The sequence below is a fragment of the Oncorhynchus kisutch genome, linkage group LG4 (assembly GCF_002021735.2).
Source record: "Oncorhynchus kisutch isolate 150728-3 linkage group LG4, Okis_V2, whole genome shotgun sequence".
Classification (NCBI taxonomy): Eukaryota; Metazoa; Chordata; class Actinopteri; order Salmoniformes; family Salmonidae; genus Oncorhynchus; species Oncorhynchus kisutch.
The window spans coordinates 21,089,880-21,107,432 of record NC_034177.2 but is presented as its reverse complement, the minus strand read 5'-3'; the positions used below and the strand labels follow the sequence as shown (position 1 = coordinate 21,107,432).

The 17,553-nt window shown below is 43.1% G+C and overlaps 1 pseudogene; it reads left to right on the top strand.

Moving 5' to 3' along the window:
- Positions 1 to 13,660, top strand: part of LOC109889230 (serine/threonine-protein kinase STK11-like) — a 46,255-nt pseudogene extending 32,595 nt beyond the window's left edge.
- The last annotated feature ends 3,893 nt before the right edge of the window (positions 13,661 to 17,553 follow it).

Sequence of the window (17,553 nt, the reverse complement as noted above, 5' to 3'; positions counted from 1 at the left end):
GTTGGTGTATCGGTTCAGAATGCTGTGGTAGCAATGCTGGTTAAGTGTGCCTTGAATTCTAAATAAATCATGACAATGTCACCAGCAAAGGAAACCATCACAACTCCTCCATGCTTCACGGTGGGAACTACACATGCAGAGATCATCCGTTCATCTACTCTGCGTCTCACATAGACACGGCGGTTGGAATCAAAAATCTAAATTTTGGACTCCAGACCAAAGTAAAAATTTCCACTGGTCTAATGTCCATTGCTCGTGTTTCTTGGCCCAAGCAAGTCTCTTCTTATTATTGGTGTCCTTTAGTAGTGGTTTCTTTGCGGCAATTCGACCATGAAGGCCTGATTCACGCAGTCTCTTCTGAACAGTTGATGTTGAAATGTCTGTTACTTGAACTCTAGCATTTATTTGGGCTGCAATTTCTGAGGCTAATGAACTTATCCTTTGCAACATCTCTGGGTCTTCCTGTGGCGGTCCTCATGAGAGCCTGTTTTATCATAGCGCTTGATGGTTTTTGCAACTGCAATTGAAAAAACTTTTAAAGTTCTAGAAATGTTCCAGATTGATTGACCTTCATGTCTTTAAATAAAGATGGACTGTCATTTCTCTTTGCTTATTAGAGCTGTTCTTGCCATAATATGGACTTGGTCTTTTACCAAATAGGGCTATCTAATGTATACCACCCCTACCAACACAACTAATTGGCTCAAACGCATTAAGAAGGAAAGACATTTCACAAATGGACTTTTAACAAGGGACACCTGTTAATTGAAATGCATTCCAGGTGACTAACTCATGAATCTGGTTGAGAGAATGCCAAGAGTGTGCAAAGCTGTCATCAAGGCAAAGGGTGGCTAATATGAAGAATTTCAAATATAAAATATATTTTGATTTGTTTAACACTTTTTTTGGTTACTACATGATTTAATGTGTTATTTCATAGTTTTGATGTCTTCACTATTATTCTACAATGTAAAAATAAAGAAAATCCCTAGAATAAGTATGTGTGTCCAAACTTGCGACTGGTACTGTAAGTAGGGGTAAAGTGACTAGGCAACAGGATAGATAATAGACAGTAGCAGCTGTGTGTCCTGTGTGTGTGCAAGAAAGTGAGTCCAAAAAGTGTCAATGCAGGTTGTCCGGGTAACCATTTGATTAGCTATTTATCAGTCTTGTTTAAAAGTCTTATGGCTTGGGGGTAGAAGCTGTTCAGGGTCCTGCTGGTTGCAGACTTGGTGCACAGTCTATAGCTTGGGTGACTGGAGTCTTTGACCATTTCTTGAGCTTTCCCCTGACACTGCTTGTTGTAGAGGTCCTGGACAGAGCATGTGAGCGGAGCTGGAGTAGATCAAGGTGTGGAGTGTGCCCAATTTGACTGGAGCGCAGAGCGAGTTTGACAAAGGCTGGACCTTCGGCCTTCTTGCACACTCCAGTAGTGCTCACTTCACGAGCTCTGGGCATACCCAGCCCAGCATGCATTTGTAGGCTACTTGTGTGCTGCTATAGCCCCTTGCTTTAGCTACTGTCATGGAGTTCGCTAAATATTTTCAAAAAGAAACTGATAAAACAAACAGGTTAAAAATCAAGGTGACTTACAAAGATGAGGAGTACCAAGAGCAAGAGAGGGAGTGCAATGATGTAGTGTCTACGACTAAATAATAATTGTGAGATCTGAAAAGACACATATCCCGCAAGCATGATGGGTACTTTGTCACGCCCTGACCTGTAGAGAACTTTTTATGTCTCTATTTTATGTCTCTATGTCCTTTTTCTATGTTTTGTATTTCTTTGTTTTGAACGGGTATGGTTCTCAGTCAGGGACAGCTGTCTATCGTTGTCTCTGATTGGGAAGCATACTTAGGTAGCTTTTTCCCACATGGGTTTTGTGGGTAGTTATTTTCTGTTTAGTGTTTGCACCTTACGGGACTGTTTCGGTTGAATTTATTATCTTGTTATTTTGTATTAGTGTTCAGTTCAATAAACAATATGAACACTTACCACGATACGCTTTGGTCCGACTACTCTTCCTCATCTGACGACGAAAGCCGTTACATACTTACTATGTGTACATGCTAACAGAAAGGAAGGAGGTGGCTAGCTAGCTAAGTGTGTCATTGTAGCAAAGTATTTCTAAACTAAAAATCAGATCTCTTAAAAGTGTTAATTTTCGTTCTGTTATATATTCTGAATAGAAATATAAACGCAACATGTAAACCCATTTTTCATGAGCTGAAATAATATCCCAGAAATGTTCTATATGCACAAAAATGTTTCTCTCAAATTTTGTGCACAAATTTGTTTACTTCCTTGTTAGTGAGCATTTCTCCTTTGCCAAGATAATCCATCCACCTGACAGGTGTGGCATATCAAGAAGCTGATTTAACAGCATGATTATTAAACAGGTGCAACTTGTGCTGGGGAAAATAAAAGGCCACTTTATAATGTGCAGTTTTGTTACACAACACAATGCCACAGATGTCTCAAGTTTTGAGGGAATCATATGCAGTTACATGCAATTGGCATGCTGACTGCAGGAATGTCCAACAGAGCTGTATCAGATAATTAAATGTTCATTTATCTTCCATAAGCTCCCTCCAATGTCATTTTAGATAATTTGTCAGTACGTCCAACAGGCCTCACAACCACAGACCACGTGTAACCACGCCAGCCCAGGACCTCCACATCCGGCTTCTTCACCTGCGGGATCATCTGAGGTGGAGGGGGATGCTGAGGAGTATTTCTGTCTGTAATAAAGCCCTTTTGTGGGGAAAAACTCATTCTGATTGGCTGGGCCTGGCTCCCAAGTGGGTGGACCCGGCTCCCAAGTGGGTGGGCCTATGCCTTCCCAGGCCCATCCATGGCTGTGCCCCTGCCCAGTCATGTGAAATCCATAGATTAGGGCCTAATTCATTTATTTCAATTGACTGATTTCCTAATATGAACAGTAACTCAGTAAAATCTTTGAAATTGTTGCGTTATATATATTTTTCAGTATATATAATACGCTGTCATTGATTTTGCCCCTGTAGGCCTGAAATATTACCTCTTTCAAGCTTTCTGTTTTATTAGGGTTATTTGACCTAAATACCTTTTTTTAGGCCTAACTATAGAATAAAAAACTACAACTCCACATCCCTGCCCAGTCTGGCAAGAGTGGCCCGAAGGCTATTTATAGCATCCCCAGTGGCTTTGCAAGTGCGGAGAGGGTATTCTCTGCTGCTGGCCTACTCTCCAGGCACCATCACATAAGTCTGAAGCCACAGACTGTGACCAAACTCTAGGGTGTCGCACTCCCAAATACTTCAGTTTATTTATTTGTAGACTATAGCCTTGAAATAATAGGATAATAATATAGCCTAAATAATTTATTTTAATGTCTGGCCAGTTCAATCAATGTGGATGTCTATGATTGGTTCAGATTTGGTCCGGTCTGTCTGTTGAAATCAAGGAAGGTCTGGACCGCACCATTTATTTAAAAAATGTACATTGGCGTTGGTCCGTTCTTACTGTGGTGTAGCCTACAGTGTCGACCCACAATACAATTTTAGGAATGGCCATCCATGTGGTAGGCCTAACGTTTGTTGAAATGGTTAGTTGCATTGGCTTTATTAGTCCTGATTCCTGTGACTAATCAATTTGGCTAATTTCTATAATTCCAGTAGTGCTCCTAATTTCAGTTTACTGTATGTGACAAAACAAGCAGTCATTGTGTGGAGAATCATTGTAACATCTAAACCGCTGTGAAATATATTTTCCATAAATGAAAATATTGTATTTTAGCTGTTTTGAAACTGGTGTACAAATCCCGAAAGTAAAAGACTCCAAAACTAAATGTAAGAACGGGCAGCATTAAAATCGAGCACATAGAACAGATCTACCGCTTCTTAGGCTTGCTTTCAATGAGAATGGCAGATCTGTAACTCACATTTTCTATGTGAATCACCCAAAAAGTTACATATTGCAGCTTTAAGCTCTGAATGTCAGCTGTTTAATTGTATCAGGAGTTATCCTGAGCCTGTTTTCAATGAGAATCAATGTGTTTACACAGCGGGTAATGCAGAAGTCTTGTGTTTTTCTCTATGATCACCTTGTCAAAAATGTACGGATACAAACTCCATTACGTGTTGTCCATTTAACTTTGACCTGTCCTGTTTTTAGGATATGATTGTTAAAATGCCATATTCACATCAAAGCACATTTTTTATTTGAAGGATGTTTAAAATATGAGCAACACATCAAACAGCAGTGTTGCGTCAGCCGGTTCTTACTTCTGTGTAGACCTATTAGTTTCCCAAAATATTTCACCTTAATGGAGTTAATGAAGTCCCTCCACCCCCTCTCTTTTCCCCCCCTCTCCTCTTTGTCTCTGTCATAATAATGTGATGTTGCCAATAGCCAGAGCCTTATCTAGTGCGGGAGAGGAGACAGCCAGGCCTGATGGAGCCAACCAGATGCTGCTGATATTGTGCAGCACTAGGACATACTTGGGGAACCACACTAAGACAAATGTCAATGTTATGTGTTTTCTTTTGGATATTTTTAGATTTTTTGAATGACAAAAGCACTGTTTGGCATGGATGCACAATCCTTTGTCTGTTAGCCTTCTGTAGTGGTGTCATTAACACGGCAGTTATGTCATGCGTCAGAGCCCACATCCTCAAATCAAAGTTTTACTCGCTTCTCACTGAACGTTTTTCCTTAGTTTGGATTGTTATCTCTCTGTGTGTGTGTGTGTTCTGGTGTGTCCATCACTGCAGAGGATCTGATCAAGCTGCTGTCTGTCAGTCTGTCTGTGATTGTGTCAGCCTAGTGCGTATGTGGGCTGGTAGCCACTATGGACCAGTGAGTCACTTTGCCCAGGCTGAGACTAGTGATTGAACAAGGTCAGAGCTGATAGGAGAGGAGTCTGGAGGAGGAGGGAGCAGAGCAGGTGAAGTTGACTATGTCAGGCTCAGAGAATGTCCATGGAGGAAGGAGCAGAGCAGGTGAAGTTGACTACATCAGGCTCAGAGAATGTCCATGGAGGAAGGAGCAGAGCAGGTGAAGTTGACTACATCAGGTTCAGAGAATGTCCATGGAGGAAGGAACAGAACAGGTGAAGTTGACTACATCAGGTTCAGAGAATGTCCATGGAGGGAGCAGAGCAGGTAAAGTTGACTACGTCAGGTTCAGAGAATGTCCATGGAGGAGGGAGCAGAGCAGGTGAAGCTGACTACATCAGGCTCAGAGAATGTCCATGGAGGAGGGAGCAGAGCAGGTGAAGCTGACTACATCAGGCTCAGAGAATGTCCATGGAGGAGGGAGCAGAGCAGGTGAAGCTGACTACGTCAGGCTCAGAGAATGTCCATGGAGGAGGGAGCAGAGCAGGTGAAGCTGACTATGTCAGGCTCAGAGAATGTCCATGGAGGAGGGAGCAGAGCAGGTGAAGCTGACTACGTCAGGCTCAGAGAATGTCCATGGAGGAGGGAGCAGAGCAGGTGAAGCTGACTACATTAGCCTCAGAGAATGTCCATGGAGGAGGGAGCAGAGCAGGTGAAGCTGACTACATCAGCCTCAGAGAATGTCCATGGACTTGGTCACAGGGTTCATTTCCACTTTCCATGGAAGAACTCATTTCTTTCTCTAATCACTCAGTCAACTTCTCTCTTAGTAACACAAGGCAGATGCTGTGATGTGCTCGCCTGGACTTTCACATGATATCTGATTCATTATATTGGATGACATTGGCACTAACATTGTTGAATGTGACAGGCTGGTATAGCAGTAGTTGTGGCCTGAAGGTGGACTTATGTTGCTGTCTTGTACTTGTTTTGTAACATAAGGTGCTAGAAGCACTCAATATGTCCTCGCCTGCCTTGGCTAATTACTGCATGTTGTTGGTGTCATGGCTCTGGTTAGAGACACAGTATAGTAATTCTTGGCCCACTGCTAAAGCCCTAGACACTGGCTGTGATGTAGGGCACACTACACAGAAAACAAGGTATTTCAAGGCTATAGCCTACTATACATTTCAGAACCTCAAAACGGGAAGGATCCAGTATTGAATGAATACAAAAAGCACATTGGGCATTTGACATCAAAAGATTAGATTAGATTCCTAGATGCCATACAATCTGAAATCTGATTCCTCCTTTGTCCCTGTAATCTTCAGATGTTTCACTGACAGCAGTACATTTGATACGTGCCATAAGACCATACAGCTACTTGCCTGTTTTAATGACTCATTTTAGTGGGTAAGTTTTGGGTACATTTGCAAATTTTTCCCATTGACTGCAGTGATTAGCCTACCTGAGTCATCATATAAAATACTGCCCAAACTGCCTCCTCTCTGATAACACAGTGAAGTTCAAAATCAACACTGATTCAATCATTCCTAGTTTTTCTTGTCTTATATTAGAGATAAGAAGTGATGGAAATTGTTTTATTATATTAGCTTTCAAGTAATTTACTTTATTCATCTTTCCACAATAGAGTTTTATGAGCTTGCTTGAACTGTGATAAGGTTTCCAATCTGGCCTTACCCAATTACATGAGGACAACATGGAGAGAGACTATCCATCACGTATTTCTCCTTTCCCTCAATTACCTTTCCTCCCCTAAACAGCAGTCTTTTATTTTGTCATTTGTCTGCTGGGGTTTCTTGTGCATTATGTGTTGCCAATTAATCAACGTTAAGCCCATTTAAACCTGAATCGTGTTTATGTTGGGGGGAAATGTCATTCCCACCTCTCCCCTTCAAAGGGAAGCACAAAAAGATGATTTTGTATTTTCGATTTGATTCACCGCTACTTTCGCTGTTGGGCGGCTTGTGGAAGGTATTTGTGAAATTATACCCACTATAGTTTCCTTTTCCCTTGCTGCCGTCTGTTGTGTGTTTGCTGTGCCATGCTGTGGCTGTTAAAACATGTAGAATAGAGCTTAAAAATAACTGGAATCACAATCATTTGTACTAGCGTGGCTTTGTAGGGCAATGCCTGTTGAGAGGCTGATTTGTGAGAAAGAATAACTACAGTTAGTATGTAGAAGTGTGATAGAAATTTGCAAATTCAATTGAGTTAAATTTGTTCATATAGTAATCCATTTTCCAGCCCAACTCCTCCCCAGTCTGAGCCTCCTATACTGCACAACACACAGTCCTGTATTCTTCATCATTCCTCCATTAATCCATATCTTTCTATCTCTGTATCTCTCCCTCTCTCTCTCGCTCTCTCGTTGTCATTCCGCTGAAGGCTGAAGCATTAAGGGGTTTTAGAATTCCGAAGGGGTTTATATGTGTGTAGGGAAGCTCACCACTGCTTATCTAGAGACTAGAAATCACCCCTGCAGCACCAACTCTTACTGTGCAACGATGCATCCCACTATAGAGGGAGCCATAGCTTGACTACATTAGAGCGGTGAGGTGTTTTTGAGAAAGAGAGGGAGGTGTGCATATGGCCTGTGGTGTATTTGACGTCAAACGTCCTGGTTTGTGACCCCCGTATCAGCCTTTCTTTCTCAGTTTGTGCCCACACACAACACCACCACCACTTATTTCAATGATTTCCGCAAACATACATTCCCCCTCCTCCCTCCGCTTGCCGGCTCCAGAAGCAGCAGTTTGAAATTGCCGATTAGAGAGTAGCAAGTGTTTAAGTTGCCATGGCAACTGGGTGAGTCATCCCTCTGCGGTCAGTTTAGTCACACTTGCACTGTATATCCCTCCCTCTTCCTTCTCTCCCTCCTTTCCTCCCTCTCGCTCTGCTCTGACACCGTATGATTCTACCTTTTCTTTTGTCACCTTTGCTGTCGTCAGAGGGGGTGGCAGATGCAGGTCTTTACAGGTCAGCCACTGTTAGAGTCGTGAGTCAAGGATGGTAGAGAGGCGCTGTGACGGGGAGTTTGATGAGGGCAACCCGAGTGTCGCTGTGCTGCCTTTGATTACTTATTTATGGCCCAGGCTAATCAGTAAGCCCAGTGTCGACAGCTTCACAGGGGGGGATAAAGGAAGAGAGAGCGCGCCCAGACAGACTTCATTTAGCTGGTCTTCATTTGCTGAGAATGCCCAGAGTGCTTGGATTTCTGATTGAACAAGTCTAATAATGTGCGGATGTACATTTTGGTTAATTGTCGTTATGAGTGTGGCTTTAGTCATCTGGCCAACTCATTGCCCAATTCATGAAAAATCATTATTATTAATGTCATGTAGTTTGAGTTTTATTTTCCTATTTCAACTTGGCATATTTTACTTACCTGTTAGACACTTTGTAATCTTGGTTCCTCAAGCAACAGATGACTGACAGATGTAACATGTTCTGCTCTCTATAATGAAGTGAAACCAGCTGCATATTGATGCTGCTGTAACTACTGCTGCTACTCTCTATACTAGTCTGTTTTCTGTTAGCTCACCTGCACCCCAGCCTGCTCCTGTTTGGCTGCTTTTCTTCTCAGAGGGGAATTGGTATATATCTCAATCACTGCCTGTAGTTGATTAATAATGGTAATAATTGATTGAGCTCCCCTGAAGGAGCAGAGCCTAATGCCAAGACCACATGTGTTGTCATCTAATACGTGGGTTTCCTGTCTGAAGTTCTGTTGTTGAACAACTTCAGTTTGGATCAGCTACTCTACACTAGGGGACGGTTTACTGGGACACAGAAGTCTAGTCTTGGACAAAAAAAAACACATTCTCAATTGAACATGATTTTTAGTTTCGGACTAGTGTCAATCTTTGTCTGGGGAAACTGGCCCTATATGTAGATAGCTGTGCTCTGTGCTAGTGGGAATACTGTTTGCTATATGTAGATAGCTGTGCTCTGTGCTAGTGGGAATACTGTTTGCTATATGTAGATAGCTGTGCTCTGTGCTAGTGGGAATACTGTTTGCTTACTGGAGGGTTTTATTTGGCAAGTGGGTTTTAATTTGAACTCCAGAAGAACTATATCAGCTGTAAATGAAGCAGGCTGTTTTGGGTTGTGCTTTCACACAGTGAAGAGCACAGAAATAGCATGAAACACTTTGAAATTAAATATATTCTCTGTAGGCGAGACATTTTAATTTTAATCAGCAGTTAATGTGTGAATGTGCTTTTTCTTGTGTTTGTGAATTGCAGCATTTGATTTCTATGCAAAATGTCCTAATAAAATAATCTTAGAAATTTGCCAGTCAGTCAAAAGCGCCTGTCATCAACCATCTCTGTAAAAATGCAAACCACAGAGGCACAAGTTAAAAAACAAACATTTTGTAAAAGCACACAGTAAAAATAGGCTTACATTTAGCAAGTCTCCCAGCACTTTCTGTCTGTCTACAAACTGTTGTTCAAAGCTGCTCTGTGCTCACCTCCCTCATTATCTTGATTACTCTGACCTGTTTCTAACAGTGTGTGGAGGTGAGAAGGAAAAAGCTCATCCTACTAGACACTTACAGTGTCTGACACAGATCTAATGTCAATTTGTCATTTCCCCCTAATGGTAAGCTGATCCTAGATTTGTGCATAAAGCCGATTTCTACCCGGAGTCTAACAAGATGGCTGACAGCATACTGTATGTTTCTCTAGTGAGCCATCTCAGACTGCTGACCTCTAACCTCTGCCTCTCTGTGTCTTCTCCCCAGGACGGGTGCATGAGGACGGGCTGGAGCAGAACGGGTACCAGGGGGGGTGTGTGGGGCCTTGGCTGGGGCTTAGGACCCTGTGTGTGAACGGCACAGACACAGAGACAGACCAGGACCACTACCCAACCACCAGCAGAACCAGGTCCCGATCAGAACGCCTCTCCAGCTCCTCCTCCAACCCCTCACGCAAAGGAGTGTCCACCTACAGCCGCATCCGCAAGCTGTCCAACTGTAAGCAGCAGTGAGAGCAGTCCCCGAGTCCCCCAGCCCTGAACACACACTGGACAGGTGAGGAGAAGGAGTAGTCATACAGGACACCTGTACAATGTTGTGGTCTAAATCTAATTATAAATTGGGTGGTTTGAGCCCTGAATGCTGATTGGTTGACAACCGTGGTATATCAGAGCGTATACCACAGGTGTGACAAAACATTTCTTGTTACTGCTCTAATTACATTGGTAACCAGTTTATAATAGCAATAAGGCACCTTGGGGGTTTGTGGTATATGGCCAATATATCCACTCACTCTGTGTTGTGAATAAGAACAGCCCTTAGCCGTGGTATATTGGCCATATACCACACCCCCTCGTGCCTTATAACTTAAGTGTATGGAGACACCCTTTGGGGCTGATCCTGTGACCTTGAGATGATAATGCTACTTAATCCAACTAAGATGTTGTCTTATCTGAGATGTTCTCTTCTCTGAGATCCTTAATAAATACAAATACAAGGATGAACTGATCCCTTGATCCCCTACTGAAACATACAGCTAATTGAAAATGTATGCCCCCACCCAACATATCAGGGAAATAAGATTCTGATTTCGTCTACCTGGAGTAATTATTCATCAGTGCCTTGATTTCTTTCTTCTGAGACACTCTCTATGTAAACAACAGGCCAGAAGAGTCTGAGTGTAATTATGGAGCCAAATAGAACAGTGGAGTGGTGCTGCCTGGGTGTCTCCAGGGAGAGAGAGAAGAGGAGAGGCAGGCTGGTTTGGTGGAGAGCCTGGATGGGGGCTGGATGACGCAGTTTAGGGTGCTGAGAGGGGTGGGGGAGGCAGGAAGAGCCCTGACTGACGCTGATGCTCTGTATGGATGGAGAGGAGGAGTGTGTGGGCAGACTGTGTGGAAGGGAGATGCAGCATAATCAGCTTTTTTGAGTGTTTTCTCTTCTCCCTTTTTTTCTATATATTTTTCTCTCTGTCGGCCCTTTTTGTTTTTCTCTTTCCCTCTCTCCGCGCTCCCCCTGTGGCACCTGCTTATTCATGTGGGTTCCTCTCTTTCTTCCTCTCTCACTCCTTTCTTTCTCTCCCTCAGTCTCTTTCTGTGAGTCATTCCTGAGTACGCGCTCTGACTCTTTAACAAGCTCCCCCTGCCTCACGCCTCACATTCCTTTTTCTGAAGGAGAAATTAAGGATCCCATCAAATGTGCTGCTGCACTCCTGCCTGGTTAACAGGATCGTTCAAATGCTTTGCACAAATACCCTCATACCACCTCCCGAGCCAATAGGAGATTCTGATGCTGATTGAAGAATACTTCTGATACTAACAATATTCCTTCCTAACCCACATGTTTTTGGCCATTTTATCATAGTTTATAACATTGTGATGGTGCTATATGAAAAAAACTATTTGTCTGATTATTTGTTCAAAATAATGAGTTAAAATAAAATAGTCCGGAGAACTAATTGTATTGTCATATTTGAAATGCCACATCATCTACAGTACTATATGTAATTGAGTGTGACTGATAAGATGACATCATCTCCAACTTGTTTTTATGCCGTCAGTCACATGGATGGATCTGGGACCACAGCTAATCAGTGAGAAATGGAATAGCTGTCCAATAGCAGCAACGAGCCAAGCGGCATCCTTTCTGAGTCATCGGCATGCAGGCATCTCCCACGCAGTCTGCCGAGGGGGAGAGGGTGATCACTCCTCCACAGCATCATCCCAGAGACATCCGTGAATACTGAGAAGCCTTTCCACAATAAGGGAGAGAAGGGTGGAATGGAGGACGTGGTGGTGGGGGAGAAGGGGGACACCATCCAATCTATATTAGTTTGTGCAATGAATGACTCACAGCCCGGCTGAGACTGGGCGTAATGGACTGGACAGGATATTGTGTTTGGTAAAAGTCGGACTAATCGAGGTCCTGGCTGCAGTCTGGAGCCTGCTGTCTGACAGAAAGTCCAGCAGATTCCAGCTGTAACAGCCTGCTGTCTGACAGAAAGTCCAGCTGTAACAGCCTGCTGCCTGACAGAATGTCCAACAGATTCCAGCAGTAACAGCCTGCTGTCTGACAGAATGTCCAGCAGATTCCAGCAATAACTGCCTGCTGCCTGACAGAAAGTCCAGCAGATTCCAGCAGTAACAGCCTGCTGCCTGACAAAGTCCAGCAGATTCCAGCAGTAACTGCCTGCTGTCTGACAAAGTCCAGCAGATTCCAGCAGTAACTGCCTGCTTTCTGACAGAAAGTCCAGCAGATTCCAGTAGTAACTGCCTGCTGCCTGACAGAAAGTCCAGCAGTAACAGCCTGCTGTCTGACAGAAAGTCCAGCAGATTCCAGCAGTAACTGCCTGCTGTCTGACAAAGTCCAGCAGATTCCAGCAGTAATAGCCTGCTGCCTGACATAAAGTCCAGCAGATTCCAGCAGTAATAGCCTGCTGCCTGACAGAAGGTCCAGCAGTAATAGCCTGCTGCCTGACAGAAAGTCCAGCAGATTCCAGCAGTAACTGCCTGCTGCCTGACAGAAAGTCCAGCAGATTCCAGCAGTAACAGCCTGCTGCCTGACAGAAAGTCCAGCAGATTCCAGCAGTAACAGCCTGCTGCCTGACAGAAAGTCCAGCAGATTCCAGCAGTAACTGCCTGCTGTCTGACAGAAAGTCCAGCAGATTCCAGCAGTAACTGCCTGCTTTCTGACAGAAAGTCCAGCAGATTCCAGCAGTAACAACCTGCTGCCTGACAGAAAGTCCAGCAGATTCCAGCAGTAACTGCCTGCTGCCTGACAAAGTCCTGCAGATTCCAGCAGTAACAGCCTGCTTTCTGACAGAAAGTCCAGCAAATTCCAGCAGTAGCAGCCTGCTGCCTGGTTGGTTCACAGAGGGAAATCCTCCACATCCGTCTCTCCGTGTCACGCTGGCTGATTCTGTGTGGGCGGCATCCCACTCACTGAGAGTGGCCACAGGGAGGATTACAGTGCCAACTGAATGGCTGGACAGATACAGATGCAGGACACTATCCATAAAACCTTGGTTCCATTGGTGTCATAGACTGTAATACTATGTGAATCCTCCATTATTCAGACATCACAAACTGTATTGTGTAAATGTTAAATGACTGACTGAGTAATACTGTATAAGTCTTGAGCTAATTGTGTGTTTTGATTCCCTCGTAGGTCTCTAATTCCCTGCTCCTGATGTTGGGATCCCTCTGTATTAATGTAGCTCGTTTTAGACTACTACACTGTTTATCCTACAGTTACTCTGTATTAATGTAGCTCGTTTTAGACTACTACACTGTTTATCCTACAGTTACTCTGTATTAATGTAGCTCGTTTTAGACTACTACACTGTTTATCCTACAGTTACTCTGTATTAATGTAGCTCGTTTTAGACTACTACACTGTTTATCCTACAGTTACTCTGTATTAATGTAGCTCGTTTTAGACTACTACACTGTTTATCCTACAGTTACTCTGTATTAATGTAGCTCGTTTTAGACTACTACACTGTTTATCCTACAGTTACTCTGTATTAATGTAGCTCGTTTTAGACTACTACACTGTTTATCCTACAGTTACTCTGTATTAAAGCGCACATCGTGATGTGTATTGAATGACATTGATCATTTCAATAAATTACAATATTGGTAAGAATAATGATCATTTATATAAAATGCATAAACTGCATGCCATGCAGGCTAAAAGAAAGGGATCTATAGATACGCCAAGCATACATAACTATTCAGGAATGTCTTGGCTTGGTTTTTAATTTTGGGTCTGGGTTTTGTTTCAGGGTTTTATTCCCCACAATATGTTTTTCATTATTTATATAAAATGCACCCCAACATCACCAGCTGTGTTTCTTCAGTGATTTCTCTTTATTTGTGGCTGTATTATAAATGTATCTGGTCAATCAAACAATAGGCAGTTTGAACCTTTAGAACCTCGTCCCCAGGCTCAATTTCTAGGTTCAGAGAGAGAGAAAGAGAGCTGACTGATGGGCGAGATTACAAACCTTATGACATTTCACTGACATAAATTCATTTGGTCTGCTTTTCACTTCTCCAGCTTCTTTAAAGAACAGCTGTAATTGGTTACATGAGTTTCTGTTGCAGTCAACCCTGCAGGCTGCTCTAGAGCCACAGCACTGTACTGCAGATCGCTTTACCTTGACTTTGATGTATTATTCTTACTGGTCTATTGGCTGGTGGGAGGGTTTGCTGCAGCCTACTTTGATAAGATAATATGTGGCTCCTGCTGTGACGGGCTTGTTTTAGTAGAGCTGGCCTGGCCAAGGTATTGATCCAGGGTGTTCCTTTATCCTGAACTGGAGCACAACAGAGGAATCTTCACACAGACCCAACATGCTTCTCAAACTATGCAACAGTGGATTTTTCATAAAATCAAGAGCAAAATAGAAAGAACAGAAGTTATAGCTTTGCTGTAGGGTGGTAAGTAGATCCACACATTAGTGCTAATCTAGGGTTGCAAAGGGAGGGTTTATTACTAAAATCCTTCTAAGTTTACCAGTAAATGACCATCATTTTGGTAACTTTAAAGTTTTGGGGGAATTTTATCAGATGACATCTAGTGGCCTTTTGGGGTTCTTCAGATTATAACAGGTGTGGTGTAATTATCTCTGGCCCTCTGTGGCTCTAGCAAATGTAGACTATATAAAATAATCTTATAAGATGATTCTAAAATAAAACAGAATGACAAAGCTGTAAAATATTATCCTAAATATAAATCATCAACTTAGTGAATACCATTGGTGTTTAAATATGAGGGTCTCTCAGCATGAAATATCATTTTTTTGTGCACTTTTATTTATTTATAGAAATATGTCTTTGTTTGAAATGTTTTGGTGCCAAATTGGTGGCAGTTGTGAAAAAAGTCAATTGTTGCAAGAGTTCCAGAGTTAATTTTAAATAATGCCATTGTTGATTAGATGCTTTTTAAATTAATTTGGCTATTTCTCTTAAATCATACAGTATGGTTTATCTACTAGAAACTCATGGACAATATAAACAGATATAATAAATGAATAGTGTATATGAATACATGTTTTAAAAGTTACCATAGATTCTATTAATTACTGAAGATTCCGGTAACATTTGGTAAATTACCAGTAGTTTAGCGACCCTAGTGCTAGTGGTTTATTATTTATTATAGTGATAATGTGACTAAGATTTACTCCAATGATTAAAATAACCTATCAGGGAATCTGATGGAATGCTGGCATTTATCATTCTGTCATATTTGCTGATGTTGGCTAGGTGATAAGGTTCTTATGGGCTGGGTTTACACAAGCAGCCCAATTTTGTTCCACCTATTGGTCTTTTGACCAATCACATCAGATGTTTTCACAACAGCTCTTTTCCAGAGCTGATCTGATTGGTTAAAAGACCAATTAGTGAAGAAATATCTGAATTTGATTGCCTGTGTAATCTCAGCCATGAAGGCTGAGACTGCTACCATACTTTCCCTCCCCTCTGCTATAGACTGGGAATCCTTATCACTGTGGAATCATCATTAATTGATGTGCTTTGGCTCTGGTGTATACAGTGCATTTGGAAAGTATTCAGACCCCTTGACTTTTTCCACATTTTGTTACGTTACACCCTTATTCTAAAATGTATTAAATTGTTTTTTTTCCCCTCATCAATCTACACACAATACCCCATAATGACAAACCAAACACAGGTTTAGACATTTTTGCAAATGTATAAAAAACGGAAATAACACATTTACATAAGTATTCAGACCCTTTACTCAGTACTTTGCACCTTTGGCAGCGATTACAGTCTCAAGTCTTCTTGGGTATGACGCTACAAGCTTGGCACACCTGTATTTGGGGAGTTTCTCCCATTCTTCTCTGCAGATCCTCTCAAGCTCTGGAAGGTTGGATGGGGAGCGTCGCTGCACAGCTATTTTAAGGTCTCTCCAGAGATGTTCGGTGAGGTTCAAATCCAGGCTCTGGCTGGGCCACTCAAGGACATTCAGAGACTTGTCCTGAAGCCACTTCTGCATTGTCTTGGCTGTGTGCTTAGGGTCATTGTCCTGTTGGACGGTGAACCTTTGCCCCAGTCTGAGGTCCTGAGCACTCTGGAATAGGTTCTCATCAAGGATCTCTGTACTCTGTATCATGGTTTCATCAGACCAGAGAATCGTGTTTCTCATGGTCTGAGAGGCCTTTAGGTCCCTTTTGGCAATCTCCAAGCAGGCTGTCATGTGCATTTTACTGAGGAGTGGCTTCTGTCTGGCAATTCTACCATAAAGGCGTGATTGTTGGAATGCTGCAGAGATGGTTGTCCTTCTGGAAGGTTCTCCCATCTCCACAGAGGAACTCTGGAGTTCTGTCAGAGTGACCATCGGGTTCTTGGTCACCTCCCTGACCAAGGTCCTTCTCCCCCGATTTCTCAGTTAGGCCAGGCGGCCAGCTCTAGGAAGAGTCTTGGTGGTTCCAAACTCCTTCCATTTAAGAATGATGGAGGCCACTGTGTTCTTGGGGACCTTGGACGTTGCAGATCTGTACCTGTGTTCTTGGGGACCCAGATCTGTACCTCGACACAGTCCTGTCTTGGAGCTCTATGGACAATTCGACCTCATGGCTTGGTTTTTGCTCTGACAAATCAAATCAAATGTATTTATATAGCCCTTCGTACATCAGCTGATATCTCAAAGTGCTGTACAGAAACCCAGCCTAAAACCACAAACAGCAAGCAATGCAGGTGTAGAAGCACGGTGGCTAGGAAAAACTCCCTAGAAAGGCCAAAACCTAGGAAGAAACCTAGAGAGGAACCAGGCTATGTGGGGTGGCCAGTCCTCTTCTGGCTGTGCCGGGTGGAGATTATAACAGAACATGGCCAAGATGTTCAAATATTCAGAAATGACCGAATAATAATAAGGCAGAATAATAAGGCAGAACAGTTGAAGCTGGAGCAGCAGCACGGTCAGGTGGACTGGGGACAGCAAGGAGTCATCATGTCAGGTAGTCCTGGGGCATGGTCCTAGGGCTCAGGTCCTCCGAGAGAGAGAAAGAAAGAGAGAATTAGAGAGAGCATATGTGGGGTGGCCAGTCCTCTTCTGGCTGTGCCGGGTGGAGATTATAACAGAACAGAACATGGCCAAGATGTTCAAATGTTCATAAATGACCAGCATGGTCGAATAATAATAAGGCAGAACAGTTGAAACTGGAGCAGCAGCACGGCCAGGTGGACTGGGGACAGCAAGGAGTCATCATCGTTTATGTGTCGGGGGGCTGGGGTCAGTTTGTTATATCTGGAGTACTTCTCCTGTCCTATTCGGTGTCCTGTGTGAATCTAAGTGTGCGTTCTCTAATTCTCTCCTTCTCTCTTTCTTTCTCTCTCTCGGAGGACCTGAGCCCTAGGACCATGCCCCAGGACTACCTGACATGATGACTCCTTGCTGTCCCCAGTCCACCTGGCCATGCTGCTGCTCCAGTTTCAACTTCCACCTGACTGTGCTGCTGCTCTAGTTTCAACTGTTCTGCCTTATTATTATTCGACCATGCTGGTCATTTATGAACATTTGAACATCTTGGCCATGTTCTGTTATAATCTCCACCCGGCACAGCCAGAAGAGGACTGGCCACCCCACATAGCCTGGTTCCTCTCTAGGTTTCTTCCTAGGTATTGGCCTTTCTAGGGAGTTTTTCCTAGGCACCGTGCTTCTACACCTGCATTGCTTGCTGTTTGGGGTTTTAGGCTGGGTTTCTGTACA